The following is a 22,002-nucleotide window of genomic DNA, read 5'->3' as shown; positions in this document are numbered from 1 at the left end:
AAAAGGATGCCCGTGGGTCCATGTCGAGGGGAAGTAAACCTGGTAAAGGCACCTCTGCAATATGGGGTCTGGATCTGGTTTCTGGGGGTGGTCAGGGGTTGGGAGTGGGTCTGGATTTGGATCTGGTTCTGAATTCGGATGCGGGTCTGAATTTGAATCTGAATTTAGTTCTGAATTTGACTGTCTGAATTCAGCTCCAGGTCTAAAATTGGTTCTGGGTCTCAATTTGTATCTGGATATGGGTCTAGCATTGAATCTGAATCAGGAGCTTCTATGTGGGAGAACCAGGAGGGAAAAGTTATACCTACAGACCTCACGGGTTTAGCAGAGAATGTCAGTGTGCTTGCTGGGACAGAGCATGGGACGCTGGGTATTACCCAAGTGGACCTTGCCGAAAGTGCTTTGAACAAGCACCACAAAACAGGGGCATGCTATGGGTTACCCCATAGACAGACAGTCAGCCTGTCCCAGGAGTTAATCTCTCGAGACAACTCTGAGTAGCTATAAAACAATTAACTGTAGCTCTAGTTGGAATGCCAATCATTTTAACTCGACAGAGTACTTTCAGGTACTTTCTGTTTCAACAACTATCACTCTTGCTACTAGTGAGGCGCCTGCTCCAAAATCCCCACGTTGCTTGCTCATAGATTCCCGTTTGCTTTTTTGCAAATCCATGCTTTGCGGTGCCCAACTTTCTCAATCCCAGCAGCGTGGAGGACATTCGGAGTGTTCTGATGGAGTGGGTGTGGCTCTTGCGGTCATGCTGCCACCATAGCCTGGAGTGTTTTTTCTGTTTGCTGCTAGTGCCCAGGGTGCGGTGATGGGCCCCCCAGGCCTGCGAGGTCCTGCTGGACAGTCCTCGACGACGGCCAAACTTGACGACGGCCACTCTCTTCCCGATGAGAACGACTGGTATCAGTGCTTGTCAATTAGTAACAGAAAGGTAATCCCTGGTTAAAATGTATCCCATTTTTTGGAATCCATTTTAAACCAGCAAATACCCCCCACCCCCTCCTGTTTGTCTTTACTTTGTCACCCAGTTTTTATCACCTCAGTAGTCCTTGGACGTTTATCTTGTTTTTTCGGGGTCATCCTGACACATGTGTGTTTTTAAGTGCATAATATGAAGGTACAGGTGACTAACGAGTGTGTTTCCATTTGCCACTCAACCCATTGGCAAAGACAGTGGTGTGAACATAGACTAAATAAACATGGCACTGGTGGTTTCCAGGTGCGGCCTGAACCTGTTGCATGTCAATTTATGTCCAAGTCTTCCGGTTGGCATGTGACTGATAACTAAAATATATAAGAAAGTATTAAACACACACCATATCAATAATTCATACTCTGCGTAACCAATCGGACAGGAAAGTTAGATTTTCTGGAGAGCTAGAGGTGGCCTCTTAAGAAACTTTAACATACAATAATGTGATTTAGTTAAGGTGCAAGATAAAGAGACTGCTTTTAAGGTAGAGCGAAAAGAGTATTGACTTAAATGTCAAAGGGGGGACATGTTTAGACACACCTAGTTTTAGATTATTCAATTAAACCTGAGTAAATTGCTGAAGGTCACAGTTTCATTCCATGTTATATGATTTGTTCCTCCCAAACTTAAAGGAGTATTTATAGAGCAGTCATTTGTTTCAAGTGCACTTAAAGGAGGGAGCGACACTCTGAAATGCACTGTACATTCTATACATTCTCTTGACATGCAATCTTTACACCAACAAGCTGTCACTTATGTGTATTTATGGCATAAATCATTGGAATATTGATAGCACATTTTACAAGCAGTACTTATGCATGGTAATTTTGGATTGAAAACTATCGCACTTTTCTTGTATGAATTGCTTGCTAAAGTTTTGATGTGCATTCGGCTCTCTAAATGTTCAAATTAAGCTGTCATGTTACATTGAGCGCATGGGAAGTGATTATTTTGGCTTTTGTGGTTTGGCCCTATACACTCAACCAGGGAAAGGGAAACCTAGTCAGTTGCACAACTGAATGCATTCAATCAAAATGTGTCTTCTGCAGCCAACCCCTCTGAATTAGAAAGGCGGGAGGGGCTGCCTTAATCGACATCCAAGTCATCAGCGCCCGGGGAGCAGATGTTGAGGGTTGACTGCCTTAAGGGCAAAGTGGCAGATTTTTTTCACCTTGCTGGCTTGGGGATTCAAACCTTTCGTTTACTGGCCCAACGCTCTAAACAGCTAGGCTACCTGCCCAACTTTGTGTGTTTTACATACTTGCGTGACAGTTTACCTTATTTTAGCTTGGTAACATATTGACACCAGTTGTATGTCGTTCAATGGCCTTGAGCATGATAGGGAAAGAAGAATGGTACTGGTAGATAAATAAAAATAATTCCCTGTACAACGTAAACCTTATTCAGTCTGCATATAAAAGTTGGAACATTTGTTTTCAGCAACAGACTTGTTTTGAATGACACTGACTGAACGTGACATTTTTTTCCCGCTTCTAGTTGGGTAGAAGTAGGGTTGTGCAATAATTAGCCTATGCCTTCGTGTACCAGAATCGTAGCTTATTATATTGTTAAGTCAGCTCTCAGCCATCACTGATCTCTCTTGCAGACTCCGATCCCATTAGACTCCACCCTGCTGTTATAGCACAGTGAGAGGGTGCGCTCAGGATTCACTTTTGGTCTGAGCATGTCATGGCAAAATCTCTAAACCACATATTGTGCTTCAATTTTACTTCTCTTTGCCAGGTAGTCATTTGGAAACACATATGGTTATCTTTCTTATGTCAAATTAGTGCATTTTATTTTATGCACACCTTTTCAAACACTTCAACGGGCTAATTTTTGAAAATGGAAAACATAAATCATGCTACAGTGTTGGGGAGGAGGTGCTGTGGGTATGTTTAAATGTTAAATGAATACGTAATTCGAAAGGAACAAAAGACAAAACATTTTCCCTATAAAGATCTTATAAATGTGACTATGGTTAGGGGTAAGGCATTCCACAGTTTGCAAGAAGTACAGTGCCTTCAGAAAGTGTTCATACTCCATGACTTATTCCACATTTTGTTATTCCAGCCTGAATTCAAAATGGATTAAATATATTTTTCTCACCCATCTACACACAATAGCCCATAATGTCAAAGGGAAAACATGTGTAAATGTATAAATTAAATAAAGAAATACCTCATTTAAGTATTCACACCCCTGAGTCAATACAAGTTAGAATCACCTGTGGCAGTGATTACAGAATTGAATATTTCTGTGTAAGTCTCAAAGAGCTTTGCCACCTGGATTGTACAATATTTGCACATTATTCTTTCTAACATTCTACAAGCTCTGTCAAGTTGGCTGTTTATCATTGCTCGACAGTCAACTGTAACTAGGTCCCTCAGAATGATTCAATGTTGTCTTGTCAAGCAACTCCAGTGTATTATATATTATTTGTCTCCCAGTGTCTGTTGGAAAGCAGACTGAACCAGGTTTTCCTCAAGGCTTTTGCCTGTGCTTAGCTCTATGCTGTTTCTTTTTATCCTGAAAAACTCCCTTGTCGATGACAAGCATACCCATAACATGATGCAGCCACCACCATGCTTGGAAGTGGTACTCAGTGTTGTTGGATTTCCTCAAACATAATGCTTATAAAGGACATTAAGTACATTTCTTTGCCACATTTTTGGCACTTTTACCTTAGTTTCTTATTGCAAACGGGATGCATGTTTTGGAATATTTTCATTCTGTACCGGTTTCCTAATTTTCAATCGGCCATTTAGGTTAGTATTGTGGAGTAACTACAACGTTTTTGATCCCTCCTCAGTTTTCTCTAATCACAGCCATTAAATCCTGTAACTGTTTTAAAGTCACCATTGGCCTCATGGTGAAATCCCTGAGCGGTTTCCTTCCTCTCTGGCAACTTAGTTAGGAAGGATGCCTATTTCTTTGTAGTATTATGTTTTTACTCCTGCACTTATTAGGCTTGCAGTAACAAAGGGGTTGGATACTTATTGACTCAAGACATTTCAGTTTGTTATTAATTTGTAAAAATATCTGGAAACATAATTCCACTTGGACATTATGGGGTATTGTGTGTATTGTGTGAATCCTGGCTGTAACACAACCATGTGAAAAACATCAAGGCATAAGTACTTTCTGAAGGCACTGTATGTGTTCTACATAGGTACCAATTTATGGCTCCAGATAAAGAAGTTGTCAAATAAATGTAGTTGTGGAGAGTGATGCATTTTCACCCTGACCAGGGCGGTGTATTTGGGGTTTCAGCAAGTGCTCTCATTCATATCCACAGGCTTTACACTGTCTTTTTACAGCACTGCTATCTTTAAGGCAGCTTGCTCCACTGACAAGTGGACAAGTTGTCTCTGGTCTGACCCAAAGTGAATCCGTGGAGTCTCAGAAATGTAGGAATCTCCAACGTGATTCTCTAACATTCTAGATATGTGCCAGCTAGGTGAAATAAAAGTCACATTGTAAATGTGACCGAAGGGCTCTATTCGGTCTTATGTAGCAAAATTTGAAATTGTGTTTTTTTACATTGGATAAAGTAGAGACTCAGAGTTAGACAATAGTATATCATACACTACAGTGGGAAAGATACACTGCTTTGCAAGTTGATAAACTTGTAACCCAACTTTTGAGAAAATGTCCCTTGAATGTGTTGGTACCTACTGGAGAGCTCTTCTTTGTCTACACCCATTCAGAAGATATGGTCTGGGCAAAAAATCTGGTTGTTAGTTATTTTGGTGATGTTGCTACAGACGCGACCCGGTAGTTAATTATTTTTACGTAGTTGCTATGCAAACAGGCTGGTCGTCCGTTCTAAACAAAATGGTTGCTACGCAGGCTGGATAACGTTCTACCCAACTTCAGTTAACAGTCACGTCAAACATTGAACCTGGAATGACAGTACACTATTTGCATTTCCATTTATTTAAACTTTTATTCTATTGGTATTTATTTGGTTATGTGTTAGAATTATGGTGATGCATCATTTCGCTTAGCTCTGAAAAAGTTCTCGGCAGGCAGAGGTCAGAAAGGCAGACAGTGAGGCTTATGTTAACCCCCGCTACACCAAACTAAATGCTAGGCTGGAGGCAAGCTGAAATAATGTGCAAGTTCAAATAAATACAAGAATGTCACTATGCTGTAGAGTTAATATGTCCCTTCGTTGGAACTAAGGGGCCTAGCCCGAACCACGAAAAACAGCCCTCCTGGCACCCAGCCCTCCTCCCAAAAACTTTACAGTTGACACTATGAATTTTGGCAGGTAGCATTCTCCTGGCACCCAGATTCGTGAAGCGTGATTCATCACTCAAGAGAATGCTTTTGCACTGCTTCAGACTCCAATGGTAGCAAGTATTTTTTGCTTGTGTTGCGTACCACTTCACGGCTGAGCTGTTGTTGCACGTAGACGCTTCCACTTACAGCTGACTGGGGCAGCTCGAACAGGGCAGAAATTTGACGAACTGACTTGTTGGAAAGGTGGCATCCTTTGACGGTGCCATGTTGAAAGTCACTGATCTCTTCAGTAAGGCTGCCAATGTTTCCACTGCCAATGTTTGTCTATGGAGATTGCATGGCTGTGCGCTCGATTTTATACACCTGTCAGCAATGGGTGTGGCTGAAATAGTTGAATTCGCTAATTTGATGGGTTGTCCACATACGTTTGTAGTGTACTTTTGGTCATTTTGGTCTTTCCAGAGATATTTATTCAAGCATTGAAAGAACACCCTGCCAAATGTCCCACGGTGTAACATTCCCATGTTGTCCATTTCTGAGTTGATAGGATTAGGAACATTAGAGTGTGAGATAATGTTAAAGATGGAGTCGGCAACATTTCACAAATCCCCAAATATTCCGGAGTCCATTTAAAAAAAATGCATTCTGCCTTAACGTTTATGTTACTGCTTTGCTCTGTAGAGATTACCGGTAGTGTACTTGTGCAGTATCATGTTACCTGCAAACTGCAGAGCTGGAGGTAGTGTGTCCTGTCTCACCTTCCTAGTGGCTTTAGTTTTACCTCTCAGTCCTCGGGGAGCCTCTATGAAGCCTAATTTTAGGATGAGTTTTGAAGATGTTTGATGTCGGACTTTCCGTGCTAGTATTCTTTTTGCAACTTTGCATATGATTTTATTTGCTCTAGAGAGGCAACAACTGATATGATGCAATGTTCTCATGGAAAACATATTTTTAAGAGCATGTAATGTCTTTGGTCGGGTAACCCAATATTTATCGGCATGCCTACGGATCTGTATTTTCTGGAGACCCACTTTGCCGTGGCTAAAGAGTGATTTTTGCGCATGTGCAGGATTTTTTTTTTACGTAGCTGCTGTCCACACTACGCCTAATCAAAGTTTATTGGTTGCGTTCACAGATTTGCAGATGTTATCACCGGTTTAGCTAAATGTTTGTTTCTAGCTCCAACAGTGCAATAAATATCTAGCAGTACAATGACAATACACGCATAATCCAAAAGTAAAAAACAAGAAATTAAGAATTATCAGAACGAGCAATGTCTTAGTCCGGAATATAATATATACTGAGTGTACAAAAACATTAGGAACACCTTGCTAATATTGAGTTGCACCCCCTTTTGCCCTCAGAACATCTTCAATTTATTGGGGCATGGACTACAAGGTTTCAAAAGCGTTCCACAGGGATGCTGGCCCATGTTGTCTCCAATGCTTCCCACAGTTGTCAAGTTAACTGTAAGTCCTTCGGGTGGTGGACAATTCTTGATACACAGGGGAAACTGTTGAGAGTGAATAACACTGGAGGTAGTGTTGCAACGTTGCAGTTCTTGACACACTCAAACCGGTGCTCCTGGCACCTACTACCATACCTCATTCAAAGGCACTTACATATTTTATCTTGCCCATTCACCCTCTCTATGGCACACAGACACAATGTCTGTTTCAATTGTCTCGAGGCTTAAAATTCCTTTAACCGGTCTCCTCCCCTTCATCTACACTAATTGAAGTGGATTTAACAGGTGACATCAATAAGGGATCATAGCTTTGACCCGGATTCACCTGATCAGACCGTCATGGAAATAGCTCCTAATGTTTTGTAAACTCGGTGTATAAATGGTGTGAAGAGACAGTATATGAAATAGAAAAGGTTTTTACAGTAGTAGTTATATAGGATGAGCTATGAAGAGAATTGGGTAAAAGCAGGTAAAACTGTATGTAGACATTGTTGAAGTGACCAATGTTCTATGTTTATACAGTGGCTTCGGAAAGTATTCAGACCTCTTGACTTTTTCACATTTTGTTACGTTACAGCCTTATTCTAAAAATGATATATATAAAATATATATATTCTCAACAATCTACACACAATACCCCATAATGACAAAGCTAAAATAGGTTTTTAGAAATGTTTGCAAGCTATTCAAAATTAAAAATAACTGGTTTACATAAGTATTCAGACCCTTTGCTATGAGACTAGAAATTGAGCTTGGGTGCATCCTGTTTCCATTGATCATCCTTGAGATGTTTCTGCAACTTGATTGAAGTCCACCTGTGGAAAATTCAATTGATAGCACACGATTTGGAAAGGCACACACCTGTCTATATAAGGTCCCACAGTTTACAGTGTATGTCAGAGCAAAGACCAAGCAATAAGGTATTGTCCGTAGAGCTCCGAGACAGGATTGTGTCGAGGCACAGATCTGTGGAAGGGTACTAACTCATTTCTGCAGCATTGAAGGTTCCCAAGAACACAGTGGCCTCCATAATTCTTAAATGTTTGGAACCACCAAAACTCTTCCTAGAGCTGGCCGCCCGGGCCAACCTGAGAAACTCCTTTACGGTAGAGTAGCCAGACGGAAGCCACTCCTCAGTAAAAGGCACATGCCAACTCGCTTGGGGTTTTCCAAAAGGCACCTAAAGACTCTTAGACCATGAGAAACAAGATTATCTGGTCTGATGAAACCAAGATTGAACTGTTTGGCCTGAATTCCTTGCGTCACGTCTGGAGGAAACCAGGCACCATCCCTATGGTGAAGCATGGTGGCAGAATCATGCTGTAGGAATGAGTGCCAGAGCTATATATCGAACTGGAAAGACCAGAAAATAACTGTGCAGCAATGCTACCCATCCGTCCTGACATAACTTGATAGGATCTGCACAGAAGAATGGGAGAAACTCCCCAAATACAGGTGTGCCAAGCATGTAGCGTCATACCCAGGAAGATGCTTAAATGTCCTCTCTCCGCGTGTAGCTCAGGGGTCATTGCACTTTAAATAGACAAGAACGAGGATTTCAACACCCACCATCTCCGATTGTTCTGAAATCATTTCTGCTAGCAACAGATAAGATTAGCAATTCCTGCAAAATATATTTTTTAAATATTATTTGATCTCTGAGAAATTATAGGATTCTTATAATGTTAAAATAATATATTGTACCTAACATCCGGTTTGGACCAAAACTTTTTCTAACAGTGAAGTAGACATGATGAATCCAATGGAATCGTCAAAATCCACCCATGGACTCTCCACAACCCATGACAATCCCACCCCAACAACAAGTATATAGTAACAGTTCTCGGTGTCTGACAAGTTGTATGGAGCTGCGGCTCGGAGTATTGTCTTCATCCTATGTAATGTATTCCCAGTGGATTTGGTGATGTTTTTTTTTCCCTGTTCAGAGAAGTTAGTCATTACAGTTTTTTAGGTTTAAGTCCCATCCTACATCCTGATATTACAAGATTATGACCACTATATGGTGCTGTTCCTGCAATTAGGTGAAAAAGTTGAGAGTATGTTAAAGGAGTAGTTCACCCAAATTACAAAATCGTACTTATATTGTCATTTTCACGCTTCATGTTTAAATCATCCTAAAGTGTCTGAAATGTATTGTGTAACTCAATGATTTTACTTATAGATGTGGATATGATCTAGGTCTAGGTACCATTGAATTTGTGCCACAAATGCAAAGAAGTTAGTATTTGACACAGTGGCCATAGAGACACAACCAAAGCATGGGTTGATGTCATACCTTGTCCATTGACTGCATATAAGGGAACTAATATATTTTAACACAAAAACATTTTTAAAAATCAGTTAATAGCAGGAACCACACCATCTATTGGTCAGAACCTGGTATTTGTATATTTTATATTTTATTAGGATCCCCATTAGCTTTTGCAAAAGCAGTAGCTACTCTTCCTGGGGTCCACACAAAACATGAAACATTACATAATACAGAACATTAATAGACAAGAACACCTATTTTTAAAAGCACACACAGCCTACATATCAATACATACTAACTACCTAGGTCAAATAGGGGAGAGTCATTGAGCCGTGAGGTGTTGCTTTATCTGTTTTTTGAAACCAGGTTTGCTGTTTATTTGAGCAATATGAGATGGAATGGCGTTATTGGACACATGGAAACATGGTATTATCAGGATGGGACATAAACCTAACAACATAAATTACTAATTTCTCTGAATACGAAAAAGAATTCACTGAGAATGAGAATGTATTACATGGGATAAAGAAACAATAGTTAACTATAAGTGCACGTCTTTACTTTTCGTACAAATTTAGAACACTATGGCATTAATCATTGTCTCTCATCTGATGCATGCAGTATCTAAAATTGAATTCATTAAGATATCGTCAACAGTCGCTGCTGAACAGAATCTGACAAAGCCGTAATCTGATGCTTAGTGTGAGGTTGACCTAAATTATCCCATGGCCTGGCACAACAAGTATTATGCTGTTAAATACTTGACATCAAATTGACCTCACAACTTCATGGTGTACTCTTATTAACATTGAATAACATGGTTTAAACAAAGGCAGGGCAAGCAGGAAAATAACGCCAAACCCATAGTCATGTCTAATGCAGAAAGTCCAAAGTAACATATAAACAGTCCTTGTTTGCCTCCAAATTTAATTTGTTTAATTCAGTTATTAAACATTATATAACCTTATAGAGAACATGTGCTTCAATTTTGCAACCATGGGGATTCCATGTGTCCACTGTTGATCTTTGACCCCCATAAGAACAGGTCTAGACAACGTAAAAGCTTGTTGTGATGCGAAAGGCATTATTGCAGTTATCAGGCGCCCCAAGGGATGTAGTGATTGGTGATGAAGCATAGCAGCATAGCCAGAGCGACTCCAAAGTTCACCAATGATGACATTCCCAATCCACCAGATGTTTCCCATTTTCCCATGGAGAGTTTTGGAATCGAACTGGCCACCAGATACAGGGTTGCGCCCTGACTTCAAATCCCAAACTGTCACTTCCCTTCGTCTTCTTATCTTCAGGAGTTCTGGGATTTTCCCTGAAAGAACCTTGATTGGGCAGTGTGATGATGATTGCATCGGTAAGCAAATTGAAGTGGGTCTGGGGTGACAGGTAAGGTGGAGGTCATATGATCCTAGACAAGTCTCTCAAAGCACTTCATGATCACAGAAGTGATAGTAATTTAGTTCAGTTACCTTTGCATTCTTGGGTACAGGAACAATGGTGGCCATCTTGAAGCATTTGGGGACCGCAGACTGGGATAGGGAGAGATTGGTGTCAGAGGAAGGCCCTTAAAAATTGTCAGACTCCAGCCACCCTAGTCAGACTGTTCTCTCTGCTACCACACGGCAAGCGGTACCCGAGCACCAAGTCTAGGTCCAAGAGGATTCTCAACAGCTTCTACCTCCAAGCCATGAGACTCCTGAACATCTAGTCAAATGGCTATCCAGACTATTTGCATTGCTCCCCTCCACACCTCTGCCACTCTTTGTTGTCATCTATGCGTAGTCACTTTTAATTAAATCTATGTACATACTACCTCAACTAACCGGTGCCCCCGCACATTGACTCTGTACCGGCACCCCCTTTATATGTTATTTTTTTACTGCTGCTCTTTAATTACTTGTTACTTTTAGCTCTTATTCTTATCCATATTTTTTAAACTGCACTCTTGGTTAGGGGCTTGTAAGTAAGCATTTCACTGTAAGGTCTACACCTGTTGTATTCGGTGCATGTGAGTAATACAATTTGAATATGAATATTGAATATGTCTGTAAACACACCAGCCAGCTGGTCTGCGCATGCTCTGGGGACACAGCTAGGGATGCCATCTGGGCCGGCAGTCTTGTGGGGGTTAACATGTTTAAATGTGTTAGGATACCTGTAGGAATTGTTAGCATCAACTTTCAAGGCTTAATTAATAACCCATTCCCTGAAAAGGGCCCTTTTTTATAACTCTGAAATGTTCACGACAGTAGCAAAGAGGTGACATGAGAATGGAGAAGCAACTTGCTGGCATTCCACGCCTACCACAAGTAACCAAAGGATCTGTTGTCACTGGTTCAGAAGTAGCCTACACCAGAGCTGTGTTCGAATACTCATGCTAACTACACTAACCATACTATTTGTGACTTGAATTGACTATATAGTATGGATATAGTTAGTCTGCCAAAAGTTCCCAGATGTCATACTAAATTTGCCAAAATATGAATTATACACACAGAGGACACTATTTCCATACTTTAGGGCCCATAATGTAATGCTTTAGGAAATGAGCGTGGCTTTACATTGTTTTCAGATTTGAAGAAAATGGCGGAAAATATGCAGCCAAAGTACAACGAGAGCGAATACAAATTCATTGCTTTAACTAATTATGTTAAGAAAATGTTGAGCAATGTAATAAAGTAATGACTTTTCAAGTAAGTTACCTTACACGTTATGTTGGCTGACAATTTGTTAGCCACACACTGTCCTTATGAACCACACAGCATAGCGATTTGTTAGCGAGCTACCTGACGTTGGTTGGCTACTTATACATCAAACTTTCCAGTATATTAACTATAGGCTATCTAACTAACTACCCAACGTTTATTGACTTGATTATTCGCTCTGGATATCTACTTTGATTTCAGAGCACTCTCGTCTGAGTGTAAAAAAGCGCAGAATATGGCCTGAGTCAGTAAACGTCGGCAAAAAAGCATGATTAAATTGTTGCCAGCAACACAGTTACCAACGGTCTGGATAACATAACTGCCTAACCAGCTCTGCTGCCTAACCAGCTCTGCTAGGATGAGTAAAATGGTCAGAGTGGTCTGGTTTATGTCTGGAAGTAGCTAGCAAGCTAGTCAACATTAGCTTGGGTGCTTGACTGCTGCTGTAAAGTCAGAACGCTCAGATCAACCCTACTCCTCGGCCTGAGCTTCCAGTGTGTGCTCCGAGAGCGAAAAGCTCTGAATTTAAGGGCACGCTCCAGATTGAATTTAAGAACACACCCGAAGTCGTAAAATGTTGAACTAGTAATTTGTTATGCTAACTAGCTAGCAAGGGGTTGCATAGCAACAGCATCAACTTTCCGTAGACAGACGAAGAGCTAGTACACTCAACTGAAAGGATACTGTTCCATTTACAGTTTACCAAAATGTAGTATACAGTATGTTAGTATGGGTATTCAAACACCACTCAGGACTGAATGGCTGGAGTCTTGCCTGAAAAGCGTTTCCTACACTTTCAAGTTGCATTTGTGAATAAGCCAAAATCCATCTGAGACAAATGAGCACACTTGGATACTTGCAACCCTTTTAATGACTCCACAATCCTTATGAGACCAGAACAAGCACATTCTTGGATGATTTGTTCTGAACATTTAATGGCGCTGCATTGTCAAGTAGCTTACTCTTATTTTTATGTTATTTGGAAAAATATTTTAGGCCTATTTTTGTCCCAACCTTTTGTGTTTTTGCTGAGCTTTTTCGATCATAAATATGTTTTATAGTGAATTATTTACATTAATGGATGGTGTAAAAACAAGAAATGAAATTACTTTCTTTAAAACAAAAATACATACTGGAAACTAGGTATTGGCTGTTTTTAGATTTCAGCCTTTATTTAACCATATTCATTAATTTATATACAATATTCATGCCATAACTGAACCAACTTCTGTAGATTATATATACAATATTCTGCAAATATGAATAAATATTGCCTATATACAATATTTGTAGCCATACATGATTTAATGCAAAGCAGTAAACATACACATTTAATAACAGACTCATGAACACAATTAGGTATTGGACACTGTGTTAACAACCCTCCAGGCAAGCTTCAATGCCATACAACTCTCCTTCCGTGGCCTCCAATTGCTCTTAAATACAAGTAAAACTAAATGCATGCTCTTCAACCGATCGCTAACCGCATCTGCCCGCCTGTCCAACATCACTACTCTGGACGGCTCTGACTTAGAATACGTGGACAACTACAAATACTTAGGTGTCTGGTTAGACTGTAAACTCTCCTTCCAGACCCATATCAAACATCTCCAATCCAAAGTTAAATCTAGAATTGGCTTCCTATTTCGCAACAAAGCATCCTTCACTCATTCTGCCAAACATACCCTTGTAAAACTGACCATCCTACAGATCCTCGACTTTGGCGATGTCATTTACAAAATAGCCTCCAATACCCTTACTCAACAAATTGGATGCAGTCTATCACAGTGCAATCCGTTTTGTCACCAAAGCCCCATATACTACCCACCATTGCGACCTGTACGCTCCGTTGGCTGGCCCTCGCTTCCTATTCGTCACCAAACCCACTGGCTCCATGTCATCTACAAGACCCTGCTAGGTAAAGTTCCCCCTTATCTCAGCTCGCTGGTCACCATAGCATCTCCCACCTGTAGCACACGCAGCAGGTATATCTCTCTAGTCACCCCCAAAACCAATTATTTCTTTGGCCGCCTCTCCTTCCAGTTCTCTGCTGCCAATGACTGGAACGAACAACAAAAATCTCAAACTGGAAACACTTATCTCCCTCACTAGCTTTAAGCACCAACTGTCAGAGCAGCTGACAGATTACTGCACCTGTAAATAGCTCACCTATATTTTAGCCCAAACTACCTCTTTCCCTACTATATTTAGTTAATTAATTTATTTTGCTCCTTTGCACCCCATTATTTTTATTTCTACTTTGCACATTCTTCCATTGCAAATCTACCATTCCAGCAATTTACTTGCTATATTGTATTTACTTTGCCACCATGGCCTTTTTTGCCTTTATCTTCCTTACCTCATTTGCTCACATCGTATATAGACTTGTTTATACTGTATTATTGACTGTATGTTTGTTTTACTCCATGTGTAACTCTGTGTCGTTGTATGTGTCGAACTGCTTTGCTTTATCCTGGCCAGGTCGCAATTGTAAATGAGAACTTGTTCTCAACTTGCCTACCTGGTTAAATAAAGGTAAAATAAAAAGGTAATAGTTAATGTACATAACATTATTTAGTAACCGACCCATAAACAAATTCACTCAAAAGTCTACAGCTGGCTTCACAGCTTTCCCAGCACTTCACAGCTTCCCCAGTAAACTCAACATTTGTGTAGCCTCACAAGGACAAAAGAGAAGCGGAGGAAGGAGTTTACTTCTGCTGTAGTGTTCGCGGTATATATTATGTGAAGGGGCGGCGCTTCCAGCAGAATGTGTATGTTTAATGTCTCAAAGTGGTGGGAAAACAGAAATGTGAGGCATTCAATCTTGTCGTCAATAAATGTAAAGGGCAAAACGGGGACCATAAACCCAAGCAGGACCTTTTCAGAAGCTGTCCTATTCATTACCTGATTGGCCAAGTCTTTTTTAACTGTCAATGGACGACAAATGCTTATTTTGGGGGTTTGAATGGCGATCCTAGTTAAAATGCCAATCTTGAACCCCTGCACACAGTCCAATGTGTTTCAATAATTTCGAATGACTCACTGTCCTTTAGATGACACAATACCGGTGCATTCACTGACATCAGTAAAGGCATTCCTTTAGCTTTACGTTTGAGAGGGAAAAACCTTTCCATCACACTTCATAAACCCGGTAAAAGTTGTTCCATTTCTCATTGTTGCAATACGTTTTGTCGTTATTGACTGATTGATTGATTCCACATTGTTTAATAGGCACATCCACCATTTTGTCAGTATCCTGAGTAACAAAGGTCATTTTAGGGATGATGAAAAGAACCCATCTGCAGATGGCCAGGCCTGTGGGTAAAACTCGATCATAGAGCAGCGTTTTACACAAGTGCATAGAGTAGCCAATTTAAATTACTGAAAATGTGTATTGTTAGTTGTTTTGGACATTGTCTAGGCCTATATGACCAGGACTATTTTCTAAGTAAGAGAACATTAAACCTTTTTAACATGTAACCTGTCTTCTCTTGAAATTAGTCTCATTTACAATTTTACTGCAATATAGGAATTGCCACAATGTTTGTTATTCAAATTAAGTAATGTATTAAAAATGAAGTAAATAGGCCACATTATCTTGAAAGATCATTTAAAGCATTTGTTTTTCTAAGTTTCAGTTTTCCCAGTTTTTTTTCAGGTTTTCGCTCTCATAATCACGCTTTTTAAATAGAAAAATCACATAATTGAGTGTACTAATTCAACAACAATGCTTAAACCACATCAGGAGACCAGTTTTGAGTTCTTTGAAATATCTGAGAAATTTAGATTTTTGGGTGTAATTAACCTTTCATTCAAGTGTGCAGCTAACAAGAGGCTGTTTAGTGGTGTTTTTGTAGCGCACGTGATGGTAGAGTTTGCTAAACAAATACCCACTGGATTGATGAAAATAATCATTATACAATTCTGCCAGGTGAGCATAGGCTACTTTGTAGTTAACGCCATTTAATTAAGAAGGTTTTTGGGAAAGCCTTTCAATCTACCAGAAGACGCTAACAGCAACACGTGGTAGAGGTGCGCAATGCACACAGACATGCGTTCTTCTTGCCTCTTCAGAAAGTTGCAGTAAATAGGAATCGCTGATGCATTCTGGTCATGTCTTATGATACATTTGGGCAAGTTAATTAATTTTCAATACATTTAGTTGATTCCCTACTATGGTCAATACATTTTTGCATAGCTTACTGTTGAATTCCTTTTTAATGCCTGGATTCCAGGAGGAACCCAAACTATAATATTTGGATCACAGTGAGGCTCTCCACTACCAAGCCTTCTTGGCACCACGACACATAGCATGACTGGCTTTGAAACGCGTGAATGCTTTAGAAAACAAATACATGCGTCAGAAAACACAACATCCCATTTGAAGTTTCTTCTTTAGCCTTGACAGAGGACTTTTGTATCCCATAATGTTCAATATTTATAGACATATATTGTTTTATATTTTGAATTAGAATTATGATGAAATAGACTACTTGTGCAAGATTATTTAATGATCAGCATGCAATAGAACATTTAGTCTCTCCGAATCACAAGATCTTCGTGTTCTCTGTTTATTTCGCCAAAAATGTATGTACTGAACCCAGTCCAGAGTCACCCGGGGTGACTGAAGAGGGAGCGCAGATATTTGGGGAACCTAGCTGTAGGACTTATTTTGCCCTGACGTGATGACATTTAACTGATGTAATGAAATTAAGGGGAACTGGTGTGTGTGTTGAAGGTTTTGGGAGAAGTCAGGAATTTCATTAGATAAATTCCATAAAAAGAATGCATTCATTATTTTCATTCAATTCAGAAATGTATGGAATTTTGAGATGTTTTTTTTAATGTATTAATTTTTAGAATTGATCCTTATGCAGAGTATGCAGTGCATAATTGTTCTACTCTTTTTACAAAACTACATGCTGATTTGCGCTTAGTCTTATATATTATTTGTGAAGAGCTTGTGATCCACAGAAATCCTAATTCTGTGTTGTAATGTGTCATAAGCATACGGTTTAGACTTTACATCTGTACTCGAATGTACGGAACTAGAATCTGTTTGATAAGGCCTCAATGCTCTTAGGAAGTGTTTTCTATACTTGTGCATCTGCTCGAACTGAATCATAGTGTTAATTCACTCCAATTTCATTTGCGGTACAATGAAGGGTAGTCATCCTCCCTTTTTATAATCACTCCTTCAAAAACGTGATTTTGTGTGAGTGATTCCCATTTCAGATTTTTTTCCCGCAGTCACTTTTTTGAATAGACTGGTTTTTATAAACATTTCCCATCAGACTTCCTATTTTCTGTTTAGCTGTGTCACACATTTATTTCTGCCCTGTCTTGTAAGATACTAAAGAGTTACGTCAAATGTATATAGACAACGTAACAAGGTTGTGCCTTCCGCTATTGCATACAGTCAGTCATATCCCCCCTTGGATCTATTTGAAATGCTGTTTGATCACAAAATAAGTATTGGATCACTATGCTGTGTCCATGTAAAAAATAAAGTCTGAGACTGGCTAGAATAGAATTCCCCTTATCCCATGTTAGTGAGGGAAGTCTACCCCCACACTCAGTCATGTATTCACAGGGGGCTTTGGCTAAAGTACCTCCAGTATCTGTTCAAGGAATTAGGATCTTATAGGTCCCAGGAGAAGTGTTTCCCCCACCCTTTTTTGGATATGTCAAAGTTTCTGTTAGTTTTTATAACCGACTCCATTTTAGGCAATAGGACTTGGCTTGTTTGAATTAGATCCTTTGACAAATTCCCCCATATAGGGTTGCCTTTCAAAAATTAAGAGCTAAATGTAATTTTTTAGCTGCACAAAGTATTCTAGCAAAAACAATTGTTAGGCTGTGTGTCGGTTGCAGTTAACGCCATCCATGTAATGTATTTGTTTGTAATGTTTCCTTGATATCTCATTTCCATTCTCATTTGGAGTTGTGACAGAAGTCTTAGGCAGTTTCCCATGTCAGGTCATATTTCTTTCAAATATTAGGTCAGGAATCATTTATCTTTCATCACGTTAATGCATCTCTTCAAGTGACACCGGACACTGGGTTTGATGATCTAGTATTGCTGCCCCCTTCCCTCCCAAAAGACTCATAAAACACTACTAAGAAAGTGTTGGCAGTCTGCCTTTAACCCGCAGACCTAAACTCACTGTGTCAAACCCCAACAGACTAATAGATCTTTCAAATCCATTCCCGCCATGCAGCCCACCCCTTCATTGCCTTTTCCGGTGTGCTGTGTACTAACTTCCTGTTTCTCTCCTGTAGATGAGAGCAGCGTCTCCCTCCTGCAGCTGATCGGGGACCCTCCCCCGGCTGAGATCACCAAGGTCTATGGCCCCGACAACAGCCCCGGCTACGTGTTCGGTCCCGACGCTAACACGGGCCAGCTGGCACGCGCCCATCTTCCCAGCCCCTTTTACCGGGACTTTTCCCTCCTCTTCAACCTGAAGCCCCAGTCCACCAATGGTGGCGTTATCTTCTCGGTCACGGACCCCTTGCAGCAGATCATGTATGTGGGTGTCAAGCTGACGCCCGTGAAGGCAAACCGGCAGAACGTAATCTTCTACTATACGGAGCCCGACTCACAGGAGTCGTACGTGGCGGCCACCTTCCCCGTGCACAATCTGGCTGACCAGTGGAACCGCTTCTCCATCTCCGTGCTGGACGACAAGGTCACCTTCTACATCAACTGCGACGACCAGCCCCAGGTGGTGCGCTTTGAGAGGTCCCCAGACGAGATGGAGTTGGAGTCTGGAGCCGGGGTGTTTGTGGGCCAAGCTGGAGGGGCCGATCCTAATAAGTTCCTGGTATGTATCATGCCATTACTGTATCTTTTGTTATCAGGGTCAGTGGCCGTTGTGTTTCAACTTGGTCGATGTGGGAAATGAATACATTTCCTAGACTGATGGACTTGAAATGCAGTTCTACCCCAAACCCTGTCTTATATTTAACTTACAGATGACTGATCTTAACTTGATCCCTCTTTTGTGGCATTAGGAAATTCAAATGGGCCTTGTGAAACCCACAGTTCTCTTTCTCTTCATGGAGTCATTCGGACCAGTGGGGCCATATTCCGTTAGTGTATCCATTGTCACACAATGAATGTTGTGAAAACCAATAATAGGCTACAGTTTGTGATTCCCTGGCTCATTTGGGCCATCAGAGGACATAATAGGGTTTCTAGCGAACCTAAGGTTACGATTGAACTGTCAAATTGTAGTTCAATCCTGGTCTAGGGTGGTCTAGCGGTTAGGGCCCATTGCCTTCAGCGCACATATAGGCCTTCTGTGTCAGTGTGAGTTCAATTCCGGCCAACGCCCTTCTGGCACAAATGACTCAATCCACCCGATTTGGCAAGATTTAGTTACACATTTAAAACATGGACAGTCCATCAATATTTTACCCACGATCTTGATAAGAAATTACCATAACAGACTTTGATTTTAGGCCATGGCTTGCCGGCCAAAAATTCTGGATGCTTCCGGAAGCTTTTGTGCATGTGTGGATCATGTTCTGCGCATATATCAATGCATAGAGAACAGGCTACTCAGATGAATGGTGCTTGTGTAATAAAGTTGGGTCAAAGCTGTATCAATGTCTGCAAGATCACATAATGATCACAGTATTCTACCTAACAGAACCGAATATAATAGCATAGTATAACGTTACTGTAAGACAAAAACACAACCACATTTAATCAAGAATGATCATTCTTAAAGCTGCAATAGGTTACGCAACTCAATATTAAGGTGTTCTTAATGATTTGTACACTGTGTATATCAGTATCAGGGGCAAGTGGAATCGGAAATGAGACCGATCAGATTTTTCAGCCAAGCTGAGTCGGGCGTGTGAAACGGTAACAGCCGTGCCTGGCTAATATCTAATAATAATTATTATGATAGATGTATTTTATATAGCGCCTTTCGTTATACAGATACTCTCATACGCCCACAAACAAAGTACATCCTTTTTTTTTTTTTTTTTTTTTTTACAAAAGTATGATTTGTATGATATGATTGCCCTCAATTGGCCTGCTTTAAATCAAAACATAAAAGTGGTCTAACCCTGACCGTCCACCTTCTTAAACACCAAGTTTAATTATTGGACTTCACAGTGGGGGAGCAATAAGCTCCAGCTGGCCCTCCCTGCCACCCCTTGTAAGTCCTGTAGCTGACCCTTCGACCGTCGCTATGCAGAACCCAGCACAAACTGACAGGTGCCCTTGTAAGCAGAGGGTACAAGCAGACAGAGGCTCTGAGCACTAAGCACCAGTGAAACAGGTGCCCCATTGACCAGGCCGGTTAGTCTTTATTTAGTTTTCAATGCATTATTATCTAAGGCTGTTGCTCTCTCGTCATGCAGTAGAGGTAACACTTTTAGTTTAGGGATCACGTAGTAGGCACCAATTTGCAGTTAAAGTTCAACTAGCTCTCACAGTTTAATGTCAGAATTAAACGATTAGACGTTCATCCATGTTTCTCAAACGTTAACAACTTTCTATCGCAGGATTCGAACTTGCAAACGTTGGTCCTGGTCGGCCCCTAGATGGGAGATCAGATGCTGCTGAAAGGGGTGTTGGAGGGCCAGTAGGTGGCACTATTTCCTCTGGTTTAAAAAAAAATCCCAATGCCCCAGGGCAGTGATTGGGGACGTTGCCCTGTGGAGGATGTAGTCTTTCGGATGGAACGTTAAATGGGTGTCCTGACTCTCTGTGGTCACTAAAGATCCCATGGCACTTATCGTAAGAGTAGGGGTGTTAACCCCAGTGTCCTGGCTAAATTCCCAATCTGGCCCTGATACCATCACGGTCACCTAATCAATCCTAGTTTACAATTGGCACATTCATCCCCCCCTCCTCTCCCCTGTAACTATTCCCCAGATCTTTCTGTAAATGAGAATGTTTTCTCAGTCAATTTATCTGGTAAAATAAGGGTTAATAAATAAATAAAAGAATCCGAGGCAGATGCTTACGCCCGTCCGCCATCCCCGTCCACAACGCCCTAGCAAAACCAACTTGAAGGTAACAGCGCTCACTATTGCCCCTCGTGGCCGGTTTCCTCATTTGAAAACTGACTCGTATCACGGGTGACCTGGTAAGCTAATTAGGCCTTTATTCTGTGCTATAACAATTAACAAAAATATAAATGCAACATTCAACCATTTCAAAGATTTTATTGAGTTTCAGTTCATATCAGGAAATAATTATTTTGAAATGAATTAATTATGCTGTAATCTATGGATTTCACAACTGGGAATACCGATATGCATCTGTTGGTCACAGATGGTTTATGGTAGAGAAATGAACATCCAATTCTCTGGCGGACATTCCTCTAGTCAGCATGCCAATTGCACCCTACCTGAAATCTGTGGCATTGTGTTGTGTGACAAAACTGCACATTTTAGTGGCCTTTTATTTTCCCCAGCACAAGGTGCACCTGTGTAATGATCATGCTGTTTCATCAGCTTCTCTATATGGCACACCTGTCAGGTGGATGGATTATCTTGGCAAAGGATAAATGCTCAGTAACAGGGATATAAACAAATTTAAGAGAAATACGTTTTTTTGTGCAGAAGGAATATTTTGGGGATCTTTTATTTCAGCTCATGAAACATGGGTCCAACACTTTACATGTTGCATTTTATATTTTTGTTCAGTATACATTCAAATTTGTAAAGGCTAAGATGTAACATTTAGAGAATGGACTGGGATAATTGGTCTTTGAAAATTTGATTTAAAAAAGTGAAAATGGGAACAGGTATAGCATACTGAAACACAGACGTTGTACATGCCTTTTGACAAATAATGCAGTATTGAATCCCCATTTTTTTTTTCACTAACATAGATAGTTCTGTGCTGATTCATGACTTCTCAGACAGTATCGTAATTGGATTGAACCTGTCTCTGACTAAATCGAGATAATTGGATGATTTAGGTAAAACGTGGTCAGAGGGAACAATGATCATTTTAGTGTGAATGGGCAATCCAATAACCTCAAGGTGAGGGAGTTGTCTTTTTGTGCTTATTGACACAGAGCGATAGAGACATTAAAAAAGAGAGGGGCAGAGGTTAATTTCATGTCCGTGAAAAGTTTGTAGTCCTGCTTATGGTTGACTGATTTTGCTGAGCAATTATTGGACACGTCTTCAAGTACAACTCAGGGCATCGGAATGCTTAGAGCAAAGTCACAAATAGCGCTCCTTTGGCGTTTAGACAGCTCGGGCCATCTGTCCTATCTTGGCAAGACCAAATTAGGGGATTTAAACAGAAGTATTTGGCCAAATGTCAGGGCAT

The 22,002-nt window shown here is 40.6% G+C and overlaps 1 pseudogene; it reads left to right on the top strand.

Moving 5' to 3' along the window:
- The window catches only part of LOC135519909 (collagen alpha-1(XVIII) chain-like), a 171,948-nt pseudogene that overhangs the window by 71,623 nt on the left and 78,323 nt on the right, over window positions 1–22,002 (top strand).

Source organism: Oncorhynchus masou, chromosome 29 (assembly GCF_036934945.1).
Source record: "Oncorhynchus masou masou isolate Uvic2021 chromosome 29, UVic_Omas_1.1, whole genome shotgun sequence".
NCBI lineage: Eukaryota > Metazoa > Chordata > Actinopteri > Salmoniformes > Salmonidae > Oncorhynchus > Oncorhynchus masou.
The sequence above is the reverse complement of the archived record's forward strand: the minus strand, read 5'-3'. Positions and strand labels throughout refer to the sequence as shown.